Consider the following 18,200-nt stretch of genomic DNA (forward strand, 5'->3'; position numbering starts at 1 on the left):
CCTGGTTTTGGGATGAGGGTTATACTGGCTTCATAGAATGAGTCTGGAAGTGAACGTTCTCTTTCAAGAGATTTTTTTTTTTTGCCAGTCCTGGGCCTTGAACTCAGGGCCTGGGCACTGTCCCTGGTTTCTTTTTGCTCAAGGCTAGCACTCTGCCACTTGAGCCACAGTGCCACTTCTGGCCATTTTCTATGTATGTGGTGCTGAGGAATCAAACCCAGGGCTTCCTGTATATGAGGCGAGCACTTTACCACTAGGCCATATTCCCAGCCTCATGATTTTATTCCTCTAAACAATCCTTTATGCTACTTCTAGATTAATCTTCCATGGATCAAACTATATCATTTAATATATTCTTGTCTTTTAGAGTTTCTTAGTTTGCTATTCTTCTGAGAGGTATATCTTTATAGGTGGCATAGCACTCCTCTTTTACTGCTTTTGGTATTGTGTGTGTGTGTGTGTGTGTGTGTGTGTGTGTGTGTGTGTGTGTGTTGATGTGCTTGTGTGGTGGTAAACTGGGGTTTGAACTCAGGGCCTGGGGCACTGTCCCTTGGCTTTTCTGCTCAAGGCTGGTGCTTTAACACTATCTCACTACCACTCAACAAGTGGTTTCTCAAAGTTATATTAAGCTTTAGAATATGAAATCTAATCCCTGAATTTTTATATTCTGTTACATTAAAAATATTTGGTCTATGTTTTCTCTGATATGTGGAAATTAGATCTAAAATGCATTGAAATATGATAAACTATACAGAACTCTAGATACTCACACACAGCGAAACCAAAAAAAGGATACACAGGAGAGAAACACAAAGGTGCAATATAGATGATAGGTAGATAGATAGATAGATAGATAGATAGATAGACAGACAGACAGACAGACAGACAGACAGATAGATAGATAGATAGATAGATAGATAGATAGATAGATAGATAGATGGTAGATAGAAACAAAGTCCAAAATAGAGACACAAGATCTCTTTTTGTTATTGTTGTTTTGTTGATTATTCTGTCTTCTATTCTTTGTGTATGGTGTATTTTAGTGTATATCTTTGGAAGGGAGGGCACAGAACACAAAGGAAAAAGGTTGAAAAAGGTGCAGAGCAGAGCTCACTGGAAATTGATGAAAGTGAATTCTACAACTCTTGGGTGGAGATGGGAGGAAGGGACTTGGAGAATAAGGGAAGGGAAGACACTTGTATGAAATAAAATATATTCATTACCTGACTCATATAATTGTAACCCTTCAGGACATTACCTTTATAATAGCAATAAAATAAATTAAAAAATTGGTCTTTCTGGGTGCTAGTGGCTCACATCTTCAATCCTACCTATACCGGGGTCTGAGACCTGAGAATCATGCTCAAGTAGCCCAATACCAGCCTTGAGCAAAGAAACCAAAAGGATAGTGTCCAGGTCTTGTACTCAAGCCCCATTACTGATATAAAAACTTGATCTAAGTTTTACATTAAGTGAGTACTTTAGCCACAATTAATTTTGACCTGTGACTCCCTGTGGGGCTTTCCTATTCATAGGGGCCCTCTTAGCAATTTAGAGCTCCTAGAATGATAGATCTTTTGGTATTCAGGCAACAGAAAATTTAGGTGAAATAGGCCAGTTGCTGGAATAGCATGGGAAAATGCTGAGGCTATTATATTACTGTAGAAACAGAATGTAATACACACAATGGGGACTCAACTCTTTAAAACAGTGATTGACAAGGAATAAAGTCTGTAAGAAAGTGGTGCAAAATGTTCACTAAACTTCCTCATATGCTATTTTATTTATATTTTAAAGATGAATTAAAAATAAATTTAATGAGTAATACATGAGGGGGGATAGATCATAAGTACACATTAAAATGCTATTTATCTCCTTTTTGAAGCTTGATTCCCTTCCATATCAAGAAGTAATTTCTCCTTGTTTAGTGCTTTCCTAACTAAATGTTTGGTATTTTCCTACCCAACCATTCTGCAGTGTATGATAAGTATGTTTGTGCAAGTTGTATCATTTATAATTGAGGGTAGGAACCAGTTTGTTTCCCCAGTATCAGTCAGTTTCTTCTATTTTAAAAAATAATTCACTGTTAAAAAAGAAATATACTCATTACCTGACTTATATAACTGTGACCCCTCTGTATATTATATATATAATAACAATTAAAAGGAATTCCACAAAAATTATAAAGTTAAACTAAATAGAAATCTCAAGTGTTTGTGTCTTAAATGATATTTAAATGCTATTAGTAAAAAATACATAAGTGCTCTCTAGATTTTTGGAAGATATGGAAAAGTATAGATAATATAGACTATGTAGCATCAAGCGTAACAAGAAAAGGCTTTGGAATTTTACTCTTACCTTCAAGCCCCCTATGTATTTGCTATCTCTTAGTGACTACGGACCAGTCCCATAATCATTTAAATTCCTAGCTTCCCCATCTATGAAATGGAGATAATAATCATATTTCCTAGGATTATGGGGACCTAGTGTATATAAAACTCTTCATAGCTCATAATGTTTAATAAATAATGACTATTTGTTATTATAATCTATTAGTATAGAGTTTCACAAAATCATAGTAATGAATGCATCCTTTAGTGTTTTCAGGGTCATTGGTCACTTAATATTCCTCCAACTCCTAAACACTTTTTGAAAAGTATACATTGATAAGTGAATGGGTTTGAGGAGAGCTGGCCATTTCCAAACAACAAAATTATAAAAATTATAATTTAACCTACGAGTTGTCATGTGATAAGCAATCTGGAGTGGAGGCAGGAGATTCAGATAAACAAGTGAAGAGTCTAATTACTCGCAGTGTTTCCATTAAATGGCTGTAGTTTGTATTGTGATTTTTTTGTTACATTTGTAAATGACACTGCTGAATGACATACTCTGCATTTCAGCTTGGGAGGCATATCCTGGGGCTGCTACAGCAGCTGTCTGTGTCAGTCAGCAGAATTGAATATCTGGCTAACTAATAACCAAATAAACACATTTGCTTTCTGTGTATTGCCATACTAAGATGAAAAAAATATGTCTAATATATGAAAATGATACCATTGACCTTCTGTAAGGACTTGGGAGTTATTTCCCAATGGAAAGTATGGGCTGTCATTATGAGTCATACAACCCTGGGGAAAAGACGAAAGTTCTTATAGGAGGATTAGGTGGTTTACTGTCATTGTACTTTTCTGCTTTTTTGGAGGGTCACACCAGCATTGGATCTCCCAGCACTATGCTAATCTCAATACCTTAAATCTGTAAGCTTTATGGGGAATGGGTGTTAAATAGTTCCTTAGCTAAGTTTATATATCCTGAGTCACTAAGCCTTCATTGTTTCCTCAGGTTCTGATGAATGTTTTCTCTTGTGGTAATTTGCTAACCTTTCCTTAAAACCCCAAATATCCCATGTGGTAGAGTCATTTACTTATGAATCTTTGCCTAAATCAAAATTCCTATTTCGTTGACGCAGTATATTTCACTTGTTCAGGAAGGGAAAGATAATTTTTAATTCATTCACTCTGATAGTCAGTGACTAAGAGTTCCTTATTGTCCATATAGCCTTGTTAACTTTAAATAGTTTTACCTACCTACTTAAAGCATTTGCTACATTCCAGATCACTTGTGTCATCACTTTATGTGAAGAAAACCATAAAAAAGTTGGAGTTAGGGGGAATGAGGGAAGAGGTAACAAACAGTACAAGAAGTGTATCCAATGCCTAATGTATGAAACTGTAACCCCTCTGTAATTCAGTTTGATAATAAAAACTTTAAAAAAAGTTGGAGTTATAGATGATGGCACTGAATTATGCACAAAGTAGAAAGATAAAGCCACATAATGGAAGGTTTTTGGTACCATAAAATTTGGTCTTGTTCTGAAGATGATGGAAAGTTACTGAAACATATTTGTAAAACGGAGGGAAAGAATCACCCAAGAAAGAGAAATTGATGATATGGAAAAAGGTTGAAATAAATGGGATTGAGAATCCCAGATGGAAAGTTTGCTCTTGCAGTTGTCAGGACTTTATACTTCTTTATACTTCTTTACTTTATCCTTCTTTAAATAAATCAATAAAGTCCACCTTTTATGTACTCCTTGTACATAAGACAAGCTCTTCTTTTTACCTTTTGTTTCTTGCCTTTTTTTCTTAGCCTTTATACTCTAATCCTCAAACTGCACATTGTCTTAGGTTCAACATGATAGAATCTGTGGAAATAGAATAGGCTATCCTCTGTGAGAGGTGCTTGATGTGAGCTGGTGACATTTGAGTGATATTTGACAGGTTACAAAGCCTTTCACATTTATTATTTCATACTAGCCCTGTGAAACAGCAGAAAAGCTGTGGCTGTGGCCATTTTATAGGATGACAAAGGTTTCATTCACTTGTTCAGTGTCAAGTTACTTTAAAATTAAGAGCAATGATTTCTCACCCATGTAATCTTAGCTATGTAGGAGGATGAGATCTGGAGGATCATGATTCAAAGCCAGCTGAAGGAAAGAGTCTACAATACTCTGTCTCCAAAATAACTAGTGTAAAGCTTGTTAGAGGTCTGCCACAAGTGGTAGAGAGCCAGTCTAGCAAATGCAAGAGACCGAGTTCAAGCTTAGGTACTGGCAAAAGAAAAGAAGAAGAAAGAAAGAACCAAAACAGAACAAAAGGAAGGAAGGAAGGAAGGAAGGAAGGAAGGAAGGAAGGAAGGAAGGAAGGAAGGAAGGAAGGAAAAACTCAAGTCTTCTTACTATAGATCCCATGGCTTTTTGCTGAACTCAGGTGTTCCTCACAATTCTTTGTGTTTGACTGAATGGGTTTATGTGCGAATCAAGAATTGAATCCATGATCTCCTCCTTTTAAGCATAATTCTATAGCTGACTGATGTGTTTGGCTGTTCAGACACATCATAAAAACTAACCTAGTCTGATCTCACAGTTACAAACCAGAATTTATTTCATTTGTGAGCTTCTTGTTTTTTCAGTTGCCAGAGCTGACAGAGAGAATGGTAATGAGTTCAGGGTTTCTTTCTAGGGTGATGACAATATCTTAAAATTAGTGATGAAGGTGGTAGAAATCAGTAAATATACTAAAACTACTGCACTGAAAATTTTCTTTATTTTTATAACTAATTTACTTTATTGTTATAGAGGTTATATACAGAGAGATTACAATTATACGAGTCAGGTAATGAGTACATTCACTTTCATACAATGTCTTCTGTTCCCTTACTCTCTCCCATTTGTGAACTTCTTCGGGGTTAATGTATCTAAAAACCAATTTTGGTTTTAGTCACTTATTGATTGATTTTGTATATTGTGGACATGATATGATTTGTCTTTTCCTTCCTTATTACTTTCCTGTTATAATTTTCCTCTCCTTATATACCTTTGGGCCTTCTTAGATGCAGCCAAAGTTGAGAAGCACAGCATTAAACAAATGACATTATACACCAGTAGTTTTTGTGAAGGCTTGAAATTCAAAATTCAAGTTTACTTTTTGTCTATTTCATTTTTCTAGTTTATACTGTTTTTCCCTATTATGCTAATTAAGACTTTACTGTATATATTAAGTATGTTGCTCTAATGAAAGGAATAAAGTACTTGAATAAAGGACAATACAAGCGATCTTATTAAGGAATCTAGGTTATATGCTGCAAATGCTCTGTTCTTTATTTAACTGTCTGTCCCCAGAAATGGCTCAAGTAAGTATGCATCCAATACAAGCTTAGGATGTATTAAATTATGTAAACACTTCCTTTTATCATACTTGCCTACTTTTTCTTTCATGGCCATGCGGTTGTAGTCTGTAAAATTTAATTTAATCTACTTGCTAGGTGTTCTCAGAATTGAGACATTCATTCCATTTAAATTTTCCTTTCAGTCTCTAACACTGATTTTGTAGAATACTAAACCTATTGACATTTACAGTTGATATTTTGCACTGGCTCATTTCATTCAAACATTTTCAGTTTCAGCAAGTTATTGCCTGGCCTTCTGGTGTGATCTTTCTATATTTGGCATTTGTAGTAAAAGGTGAATGCACTATCTTTATTCCTTGGATTCACTGAGTACTTTTATTTTGGCTAACTAGCTGTCTTCTACATGAGAAAGTGGCCAGGACTTGTAGGAAGATCTGTTACATAGGAGGGTGACATTGCATTACCCTAAGGATGAGAACCAGTAAACTATTTTCCAAACATAACTGAACTCTATTGTGGTGTGATTACTAAAATGCTGCTTTTAGCAAGTATGTCTATTTTACTAGTTTAGCTAATACTTAGAGAGGTAGCTTATATCTTCATTTGGAAAATATCCATTGGTTTTATAGGAACAAAGGTGATCAAAGACCTTTCTTTTGCCTAAGCAAATATCTGCAACTAATGTCCACCCCCATCCATCACTTTTGTTTATCATAGGTCCCAACATATATGTTTTTCTAGGGCAGTGGAATTTTACTCAATGGGTAGCCATGCATAATGGGGCATTCCACCTTCCTGCTAAGTGAAGAAATCAGTATGAAAATATTCATACTTCATTTATTCATACTGATTTCTTCATTCAGCGACAATTAAGTACATCCTTGACAGTGAGCAAAGTGCACCTACTACTTGACTTCTGGAACCTAAGAGAAGTGGAAGAAAGAAAGTAAGGGACTACTTGAGTTTAGACAGCCAGGTAGACACCTTTGAAAAGGTGACCCTTAAGCTAATCATTGAAACAAAAAAGCAAACTACTTGTTTGATCAGCCAACCAATTAAAAACTTATGATGAAGTGTTCTAGAGGGAACTAAACATTTGACAATTATAAAATATGAAAGAAAAAGGTATATCTGAAGCACAGTGATTGAAGGGGGATATGGTATATGAGGAAAGCAAAGAGGTAGGAAGGAGCCAAAGTTTAGAGCCTGTAAGATATGAAAAAAGGCAATTGTTCTAAGTATATTAACACAGAATTCGACTTGAGGAATTGAGGTGTACATGGATGTTTGTGTGCATATGTATGTAGGCAATTGCTAGAAAACCCAACACATATGTGCTACCCACATAGAAAGATTTCAAGCAAAGAAATAGCGTGAATATATAAACACACACACACACACACACACACATACATACATGCATACATACTTCCAATGGATACCAGTACATAACTATCCCTTGTGATTATAATTTTGTATTCTTTTTAGTTGTACAATAGAGTTTGTTACCTCTTCCATTATTCTGCCCTATCTTGATTCCTCAGTTATTTAAAATTGTTTTATTATTCAAGTTGACTAAATCTAGGGATAATTCATTTTTGAAATATTCTCTTTTCAAGAGACCTCCCATTGAAAATCTGACCACATTATTTTGGCCCTACAACAAGAAAGGATCTGAAAAAACTTCTGACCCTACAGATATATTAGTACATAGTATAAAACATGCATGAATGTTCCTTGCAACATTGTTTGAAATACAGAAAACTAGAAATAAACTATAAGTATACAAATAAAGAATTGGCAAAATTAATAAAACATATACATGGAAAGGGGATATAGTATGGCCATTTAAATAAATAGACTAAGCATATGTAACTGAACTGACATGCAGTGGTCTCTTAACCTTGTTATAGGAGAAAAGAGAACTGCACAGCATTATGTGAAGCACAATTCTATGCAAAGTGGAAAAAATATATTTCTCTGTGTATTTATATATGTTATATCAAAATTATTCTATAATTATAGGAAAATAATCCATATACAAACAACTAAAAATAAATATTAGTAGGAAATATGAAAAAGAATAAAGAGACATTTAACATTCACTGTACACATTACTATACAGATGGGGTTTATGTTGTTTGTTTTGTTTATGATGGTCCTAGGGCTTGAACACAGAGCTTAAGCATTATTCCTGAGCTTTCGTGTTCAAGGCTAGAACTACAACTTGAGCCACATCTCCACTTCCAGCCATTTGGTGGTTAGTGATAAAAATCTCCTTCCTACCCAGTTTGGCTTCAAACCATGGTGTAGATAAGACTATAGGCATGAGCCACCAACACCAGGCAATATATTCATTGTTTTTACACCTAAGAACTGTACATTATTTTGGTAATTTAAACAACAAAAATGAAGGAAAGAAACGATCATCTCAGCAATGAATAATATAAATTTGTATTATAATCCAAAGTATAAAATAATCATGAATCAACAATGAAGCAAATAAGCAGCTGAATAAATAAATGGAGGAGGAGACAAAGCTTCCTTACAACTGCAAATTGTAAGGCATTGCAAATTGTGCATGCATTGGACATTTGAGACATGTGTGGGTGTGTGTTCCAACTACAGGAAATATAGCCTTACAAAGAAAAAGGTTATGGAAAGATAAAATCAAAACATTACTCAGGGGGCAGAATCTGGTAAACTATAAATATGATTGGAAGAAAAATTCTCTCCCCAAAATATGTGTATGTGAATGGCTGGTATCTGAATACATTATATGGCAAAAGGGAATTAGGGGGCTGGGAATATGGCCTAGTGGCAAGAGTGCTTGCCTTATATATATGAAGCCCTGGGTTCGATTCCCCAGCACCACATATATATAGAAAACGGCCAGAAGTGGCGCTGTGGCTCAAGTGGCAGAGTGCTAGCCTTGAGCAAAAAGAAGCCAAGGACAGTGCTCAGGCCCTGAGTCCAAGGCCCAGGACTGGCAAAAAAAAAAAGGGGGGGGGGAAATTAGGGCTGCAAATGGACTTAAAGTTGCTAACCATCTGATCTTAGATCAGGAAGATTATCTACATGAGTCTAGTATAGTCACAGAAATACATTGATGTAGAAGAGGAAAGCAAAAGTACAGAGAAAACCAGAGGAAGATGTGCGTATAGAAGTTGTATCAGAAAATGCAAATCAAAACAACATTTAGTTTCCACCTCACCTCAGTAAGCATGTCCATTATCAGGAATACTAGCAATAACAAATTCTGGAGGGAATGTGGCCAAAAGGGAACCATATTACATTGTTGGTGGGAATTTAAACTTGTTTAGCCACTCTGGAAAGCGGTATGGAGATTCCTCAGAAGGCTGAACATAGAGCTCCCTATGACCCAGCAGCCCCACTTTTGGGCATCTACCCAAAAGATTATAAGCAAGAACACACTAAAGCAACCAGCACAATGTTCATTGCAGCACAATTTGTCATTGCTAAAATATGGAACCAATCCAGATGCCCCTCAGTAGATGAATGGATCAGGAAAATATGGTACATATACACAATGGAATTTTATGCCTCTATCAGAAAGAATGACATTGCCCCATTCATAAGGAAATGAAAGGACATGGAAACAATTATACTAAGTGAAGTGAGCCAGATGCAAAGAAACATGGACTCTATGGTTTCCCGCATAGGGAATAATTAGTACAGGTTTAGGCTAGTCACAGTGGAAGATCACAAGCCCAATAGCTATGCCCTTATGAACACATACGATGATGCTAAGTGAAATGAACTCCATGTTATGGAAACGTGTGTTATATCACTGTTGTAATTATTTTCAACATGCCATGTGAAACTGTAGCTTTTTTTGGTTGATGATCCTCTTGTTTTTGTATGCCTCGCCTGTGGTTGCACCCGTGCTATCACTGTATCTCATCTGAGTACCCTGGATACTGTATATACTGGTATTAGAACCAGGGAAGGGAAAGAGAGTACCAAAGTCAAGAGACAAAGGATAAAACAACTCCAAAAGCAATACTTACAAAACCATTTGGTATAAACCGACTAAACAACTCATGGGGGTAGAGTGAAAAGGGATGGGGAGTGGAGGAAATGAGGGAAGAGGTAACATACTGTACAAGAAATGTACCCCATGGAGGAGGAAGATTGCGCCACCACAATAGAGAGGCACCCCAACTCGGTCCAACCGAATAGTGAGATGGGAACTCCAACACCCAACACCCCCTCAAGAGACCAGCAAACCCAACAACCAGAAGCAACAGAGAAACACGGGAAACGAAAAAGAACAAAAAAAGAAAAGCCTATAACCTGCATGGAGCCAGAAAATCTCTGGGGTGCCCCTTCCCCCGCTGACCCCAGCCCGAATAGGGCCAGGCTGGGAAAGGGGACCGTAGACCATCAGCAACCAGAGAAGCAACAGCTGAAAAGTCACACCAGGAGTGAAGAGTCCAGACAGCAGGAGCTCCACAGGCCCCAGACAGAGCTCAGACCGACTGGGACAGACAGCGGCGTGGGACGGGAGGTGTGGGACCGCATGGCTGGGAAAAGACAACAGCAGCAGGGGAACCGGGAGGTGCAGACTGGGAGAGCCGGTCGGGGATAGCTGGGACCGCCAACACCAATTGACCGATCGCAACACCCCAGCACCCCAGCCCCGAAAAGCCCACAGCAGAGTGGGACACACACACAATCCAGGAACAGTAAGTTCCGCATTGCCACCCCCCTCCCCCATGAGAGACCTGCTCTAGCAGAGACCCAAACCCTACAAAGAAGCTAGCGCTCCCTCCCTCCCCCTCCCTACCCCGAGGGAACAAAGGAGCCCCATATTGACGGCTCTAGGACCCTACAGCCTCTGGGAGGACATGAGAGCTAGCAGAGGCAGAGCAGCACCCAACAGAGTGACCGGGAAACACCTTAGACCAGCGTCCCCCAAAGCCCCAGCTGGGGAGTGTGAACCTGTCTGCACCAGCCCCCCACCAGCAGGGGCCCGGGGACTGGTAGACCTTGGAATGCCACCTGAGGCACCCTGGTCCGTGCGGATGTTTTGAACAGCAGTCACAGGCTTGCTGGTGTGCAATACCAGCCCAGCAGGGACACCTGGGCCCGAACACATGCCCCCCTCACAGCCGAGGCGCAGAGTCTTTGGGAAACAACCCACGCCCTGACACTTGAACCTGCTTGGGTCCATGCATACCGCCCCCCCCCCCACAGCAGATGCATGAGAGGGCACAAGCACCCTCCAACAGCTCAGGTCAGCACGCCCCCAAAGGAAACACTAGAGTGCACACACACGTGCTCCCTGGAGGGCCAGCGTGGGTCAGCATGCTAGCCCTCTAGCAGAAGGATCTCCTGCCCAACCCCCCACGGGAGCTCACAAGCGGGCAAGCTGCCCCCTCAGCAGCAACATCCGCTCTGATAGGCACACTCTGCATAGGTGGGTGAGCCGCCTCTCAGTGGCAATTCTCAATCTGAGAGGTGAGCTCTTTTGACCATGGCACCTAGTGGGAAAATAATCAAAGAAGAGAAAAGGCTCCACGCCACACTGAACCAGCAACCCGCAAACCCCCATCAGGGACACACTAAGGTCAGCACAACACAGTGGCACAGCACAGTCCTGCAGAGAAAGACACAGAACCTACCACACACAAACAGAGTGGAAGAACACAATCCAAGTCCTACAGGCCAACAATTGCCTACCCAGAATCAGATATCCAGCGAAACTAGAATTCATATTCGAGGGAAAAACCAGATCTTTCCATAGCAAAGAGGATCTAAAGGAGTATGTGAATAAAAAACAAGCCCTACAGTGAATTCTAAGAGGGGAATCCCACCCAACAGAAATCATACAGGACACACAGACAGAAACAGAAAGAAACTACAATAGCCAAAGCCCAACAGAAAGAGCAGCTCACTAAAGACAAGAAAAAAAGAGAGGAAAAACAGACTAACAGGAAAATGGAAGGGGAAAAAACACTCTTATCCTTGATCTCTTTGAATATTAATGGTATAAACTCTCTGACAAAGAGGAGCAGACTGGCAGAGTGGATCCGCAAACAAAAAGTTGCCATCTGTTGTCTACAAGAGACCCATCTTACAGCAAGGGATAAAAACAGGCTCCGAATGAAAGGATGGAGCAAGATCTTCCAAGTAAACACACCTACCAAAACAGCAGGAGTAGCCATCCTGATTTCAGACAAGCTGGACTTCTCATTAAAATCAACTCAAAAAGACAAAGAAGGACACTACATTTTAATACAAGGAAAAATCCAGAATCAAGACATCACTGTGATAAATGTATACTCACCGAACAAAAGAGGCCCTACATATGTCAAGCAAATTCTCACAGAACTACAGAACAAGATAGACCCAAACACAATCATAGTGGGAGACTTTAATACTCGACTTTCTCCAAGAGACAGAACCAACACCCAGAGGATTAGCAAGGGAGCTGAAGACCTAAGTAACACTATATCCAAAATGGATCTGATAGATCTATACAGAGTTTTTCACCCTACAGAGACCCAATACACTTTCTTCTCAGCAGCCCATGGAACATACTCCAAAATAGATCATGTCATAGCCCACACAAAGAACCTCAGCAAATACAAAAGTATAAATGTCATCCCATGTATTATATCTGACCACAGTGGAATAAAGATAACCCTCCATAACAAAGAATATCACAGAGGCTATACAAATAACTTGGAGACTAAACCCCTCACTATTATCTAACACTTGGGTCACAGACCAAATTAAGGATGAAGTCAATGAATTCATAAGCCACAATGACAATGAAAATACATCCCAAAAATCCTATGGGATACAGATAAGGCAGTGCTGAGGGGCAAGATCAGCACTCACATTAAAAGAATGGAAGCAGAGCAGGTGAATAACCTCATGATGAAACTAAAACATCTGGAGAAACAAGAAATAATCAAATCTAAAATGACTAGGGGGAGAGAGATCACAAAGATTAAAGAAGAGAAAAATCTGATTGAAAATAGAAAGACCATTCAATAAATAAATAAAACTAAAAGCTGGTTCTTTGAGAAAATAAATAAAATTGACAGACCCCTCGCAAGACTTACGAAAAAAGAAGAGACTCATATCCGTAAAATCAGGGACTCCACCGGAAAAATTACAACAAATACACACGATATTCAAACAATCATAAGGAACTATTTCCAGAACCTCTACTGACTAAAACACAATAATTTTACAGAAATGGATGAATTCTTAGAGAAGTACAAACTGCCCAAACTGAACCAAGAAGAAATAAATCAACTAAATAAACCAATAACTTACAGCGAGATACAGGGGGTAATCAAGAGCCTCCCAACAAAGAAAAACCCAGGCCCAGGTGGATTCACCAATGAATTCTATGAAACCTTTAGTGAGGAGCTAATACCAATACTCCTCAAACTCTTCCGCAAAATAGAGACAGAGGGAGAAATCCCAAACTCATTCTATGAAGCTAATATTATACTTATCCCCAAACCAGGGCAAAGACACAACAAAAAAAGAGAACTACAGACCAATATCACTAATGAACACAGATGCAAAGCTCCTCAATAAAATATTAGCTAACAGGATCCAGAAACTGATCAAGAAAATTATACATCATGAACAAGTAGGCTTCATCCCACAAACACAAGGATGATTCAACATCCGTAAATCTATTAATGTAATTCACCACATAAACAGAACTAAAATCAAGAATCACATTGTTATCTCATTCGATGCCCAAAAAGCCTTTCACAAAATACAACATCCATACTTATTAAAAGCTCTGGAGAAAACAGGAATAGTTGGAACATTCCTCAAAACAATAAAAGCCATATACAAAAGACCAACTGCTAACATCGTATTAAATGGGGAGAAACTAAAACCATTCCCCCTAAACTCAGGAACAAGACAAGGATGCCCACTTTCCCCACTTCTTTTCAACATAGTGCTGGAATACCTAGCCATAGCAATAAGGCAAGAGGAGGACATCAAATGGATCCACATCAGCAAAGAAGAAATTAAACTATCCCTATTCACAGATGACATGATCTTATATCTGAAGGACACAAAAAACTCAGTCCCCAGACTCCTACACCTAATAAACCATTTTGGTAAAGTAGCAGGATACAAAATCAATCCACAAAAGTCAGCAGCTTTTCTGTACACCAGGAAGGTACAAGCAGAAAAAGAAACTATGGAAATAATACCATTTACAATAGCTAAAAAAAAGAATAAATTACCTAGGGATCAACCTAACCAAAGACATGAAGGACCTATTCAATGAGAACTACAAGAATCTAAAAAGAGAAATCAAAGAGGACACAAGGAGATGGAAAGACCTCCCATGTTCATGGATAGGCAGAATCAATATAGTGAAAATGGCCATACTGCCCAAATTGATACACAAATTCAATGCAATCCCCATCAAGATCCCAGCTACATTCTTCACTGAAATACTGAAAGCAACCCATAAATTCACATGGAACAGCAAAAGACCTAGAATAGCCAAAGCAATTCTAGGCAAAAAAAGCAGTGCTGGAGGTATCACAATACCAGACTTCAAGCTCTCTTATAGAGCCATCATAACAAAAACAGCCTGGTATTGGTATAAAAACAGACGTGAAGACCAATGGAATAGAATTGAAGACCCAGAAATAAAACTACACTCTTACAGTCAGCTGATATTCGACAAAGGAGCTAAAGACATACAATGGAAAAAATATAGCCTCTTCAACTACTGTTGCTGGGAAAACGGGGCAGCCATATGTAGAAAACTCAAAGTAGACCCTAGTCTATCACCATGAACCAAGATCAACTCAAAATGGATCAAGGACCTCAACATCAGACCTGAATCTTTGAAACTACTGAAGGACAGAGTAGGAAAGATGGTAGAACTTATAAGCACAGGAAGGAACTTCCTGAATAGAGTCCCAGGGGCACAACAGTTAGGGGAGAGACTCGACAAATGGTACTACTACAAATAAAAAGTTTCTGCACAGATAAAGACATAGCCACTAAACTAGAAAGACAGACAACCATATAGGAAAGGATCTTTACCAGCACAGCAACAAACAAAGGCCTAATATCGGTCATCTACAGAGAACTCAAAGAAACTAAGCCCCTCCAAGCCCAGTAAACCAATTATTAAATGGCCAAAGGAGCTAAAAAGAGACTTCACAAGAGAAGAGATAAAAATGGCAAATAAATATATGAGGAAATGTTAAACATCCCTGGAAGTAAAGGAAATGCAAATAAAAACAACCTTGAGATACCACCTCACTCCAGTTAGAATGGCCTATACTCTGAACTCAGGCAAAAACAAATGCTGGAGGGGGTGTGGGGAAAGAGGAGCCCTTCTCCATTGTTGGTGGGAGTGCAAATTAGTACAACCACTTTGGAGAACAATATGGAGGTTCCTCAAAATGCTCAACATAGGCCTAACCCTGTGACCCAGCCATACCACTCCTTGGCATCTATCCTGAACAACAGGTCTCAAGATATCAAAAAGACATCTGCACTTACATGTTTATCGCTGCACAATTCACAATAGCCAAAATATGAAAACAACCCAGATACCCCTCCACAGATGAATGGATCAAAAAAATATGGTACCTATACAAAATGGAATACTGTTGGGGATTCATCTTGGCCTTAAGGGGGGAAGGGCGAGGAGAGCGCTCCCGAGACGCCGCCCTTCCCCCAGCCCTGGGGCAGTGTGGAAGTGAGCCACACCTATCTCCTTCTGGGTCCGCAACCGGAAGGGGTAGCTTTGAGACCATTCCCCACCTTGCGCCAGCGAGCACACAGGGCGGTACTATGGGAAGTGACGTTAGCCCATGAGGGAGGTCCTTGGGAGCTGCTCTTGGATGGACAAGCTCACCAGCCTATCGCAGCTCATGCTCAATCCTCGTCATCACTACTATATTACTGTGAGCACCTCCCGAATAAACCGGATTGCTCTCCGAAGAGTCTCTGAGATCCGTCTGCGCCTGGCTTCCTTGGTGGGTAAGGAGGGAGGAAAAAGGGATCTCGTTCGGCCTCGTGCACCTTAGGCTAGCCCGTGTCCCTTGCTCCACCTTGGCCACCTGCTGGTCGGGTGCCCAGGGGAGTGGGTGAAAAGGGGAGCACTGATAAGGGAGTAAGCTTAGCATCCCCACACCAGGGGAGGTAAATCTAGCCTGGCAATTGGCGGCCCAAGCATGGGGCTCGAGCCCGCAGGAGGGAGTCTGGCAGCTACCGGCAAGCCCTAAGGGAATTGGAGTAGAGTCTCTGGGACACGTGGCTCTCCCATCAGGTCAGCAAAGATGATGGGACAGGTTCATAGTAGGTGGAATAATTCGCCCCTTATTGATTAGGGTGAGAGTTGGAAGGCAAGGAAGCAGAGTTGGGAGAGGAACTCCCCCTTGTGACCTTCCAAGCTATCAAGACCCTTAAGACCTACTTTTCCTCCGACCCAGGGGAGAGTCCCTGGACTCAGGAGAGGGCAGCAGGGGGGGAATTTTGATTTGGAGAGGGCGACGCCCCACTCTGAGGGGCCCAGGGATGAGCATGAGCCTGATCTCCAGGACCCCGGACTAGCTGCCAGGGCCCCGAGGCACATGGCGGGAGAACAATGTGCTCAGGAGCCCCTTCCGGCTCGCTACCCCTCCCCCACAGGAGGCCTGGCTCGGCTCCATACATATGCAGATTTAAGGAACCCAGCAGAGAGGCAGCAGCAGCCCAGTGGCTGCCCAGGGGAGAGGGTGAAAAGGGGAGGACTGATAAGGGAGTAAGCTTAGCATCCCCGCACCAGGGGAGGTAAATCTAGCCCGGCAGAATACTACATAGCGATTAAACTGGTGAAATATTGGTATTTGCAGGGAAATGGTCAGAACTTGAACAAATAGTATTGAGCGAGACAAGCCTAGAATACAGAATACAAAGGGGCATGATCTCCTTGATATATGACTGTTAAGGTGTGGGGAGGAGGAGACAGTAGAGACCAGGTCTGTGAAACCAAAATCTTCTTGGCAAATGGTATTTCCCACAGGTTTGGGTCAGTGACCCTACATTACGTAACTAAAATCAAACAACTACTCAACATATAAAGGTCAAAAATAGAACTCTCAGTGGATCACAATAGCTAAAAAGCTATGTATGTATGTTCATATAAGACAAGGATAAACAAACTCTATTGTTGACGTTACATTTAAAGTCCTAGGTGAATTTCCATTGGTGTAGGCCACGTGGTTACTGTATATGTTTTTGGTACACTGTGTATTGTATATATGTCTACCTGATCTAGGGAAGGGAAAGAAAAACAGGGTGTAAGATATCACAAGAAATGTACACACTGCCCTATTATGTAACTGTACCCCTTTTGCACAACGCCTTGTCAAATTTTTTTAAATTAATAAGTAATTTTTTAAAAAAGAAATGTACCCACTGCCTTACGTATGAATCTGTAACCCCTCTGTACATCACTTTGACAATAAATAAGTAATTATTCAAAGAAAAGAAGTTGTATCAGAGTGTAGCAGTGAGCCATGAATGCAGATAGCCTCTTAAAACTGGGAAATTAAATGAAACTGATTAATCCTGATCCCCTAGAAAGGAACATGGTACCTTTTCCTTTTTTGTCAAACAAGCCCTATCTCAGGCTTCCATAGTCTAGAGCTGTAAGGTAATAAATTTGCCTTGCTTTCAACCATGGAATTTTGGTAATTTGTTATGTCAGCCATAGAAATATTGACTACTATAACCAAGTGAGCAAGAATAGCACAAAGTGATAAATCATATGAATGTCACGTACTTTCTGATATAGTGAGAGATAAAAAGCACTTCCCTTCTGCAATATCCTTACTGACAACCTGTAAATTAAATCTTTACACAAGAAAAACACTAGGCAAACTACGAATGACGTTCATTCTAAAAAAGATCTCACTAGTAATCCACAAAACTATCATGAGCATAAAAAACAAGGAAAGACTAAGAAACTACCAGAAAACTCTAAGAATATAGTAATTCAAGATGTTGTATTGAATCCCAGCATGGAAAGAGAACAAAAGTAAGTTGATGACATTTGAGTAGTATCTGGAATGTAGTTTCTACTAATGTTGGGGTTTTAGTTCTGATAAATATCCTATCATGATATAGCATGGTTATCAAAAGGTGAAACTTGACAAGAGATATATGGGAAGCCTCTGTATTATGGTTGTAGTTAAGAGAATTTAAAATTATTCCAGATGTATTTTTTATGAAAGGATCTAGTTAGCTTAGGCTGGCTTTAAACCCATAATCCTGCCTCAGCTTCCCTAGTGATTACAGTAATGTATCATTAGGTATGGCTAAGAACTTTGTGAAAAAAATAATTTATTCGACCATATGACTTATTAAACTAGGAACTTGATGTTCAGAGAAGAAAAATACCGTATTCAAAATGACATAATTCATAAAGGTTATCATCTTTTCAAGTTTGAATGTATTATTTACTAATTAATTTTCTATCTAAATCT

This window comes from Perognathus longimembris, chromosome 28 (genome assembly GCF_023159225.1).
Source record: "Perognathus longimembris pacificus isolate PPM17 chromosome 28, ASM2315922v1, whole genome shotgun sequence".
Classification (NCBI taxonomy): domain Eukaryota; kingdom Metazoa; phylum Chordata; class Mammalia; order Rodentia; family Heteromyidae; genus Perognathus; species Perognathus longimembris.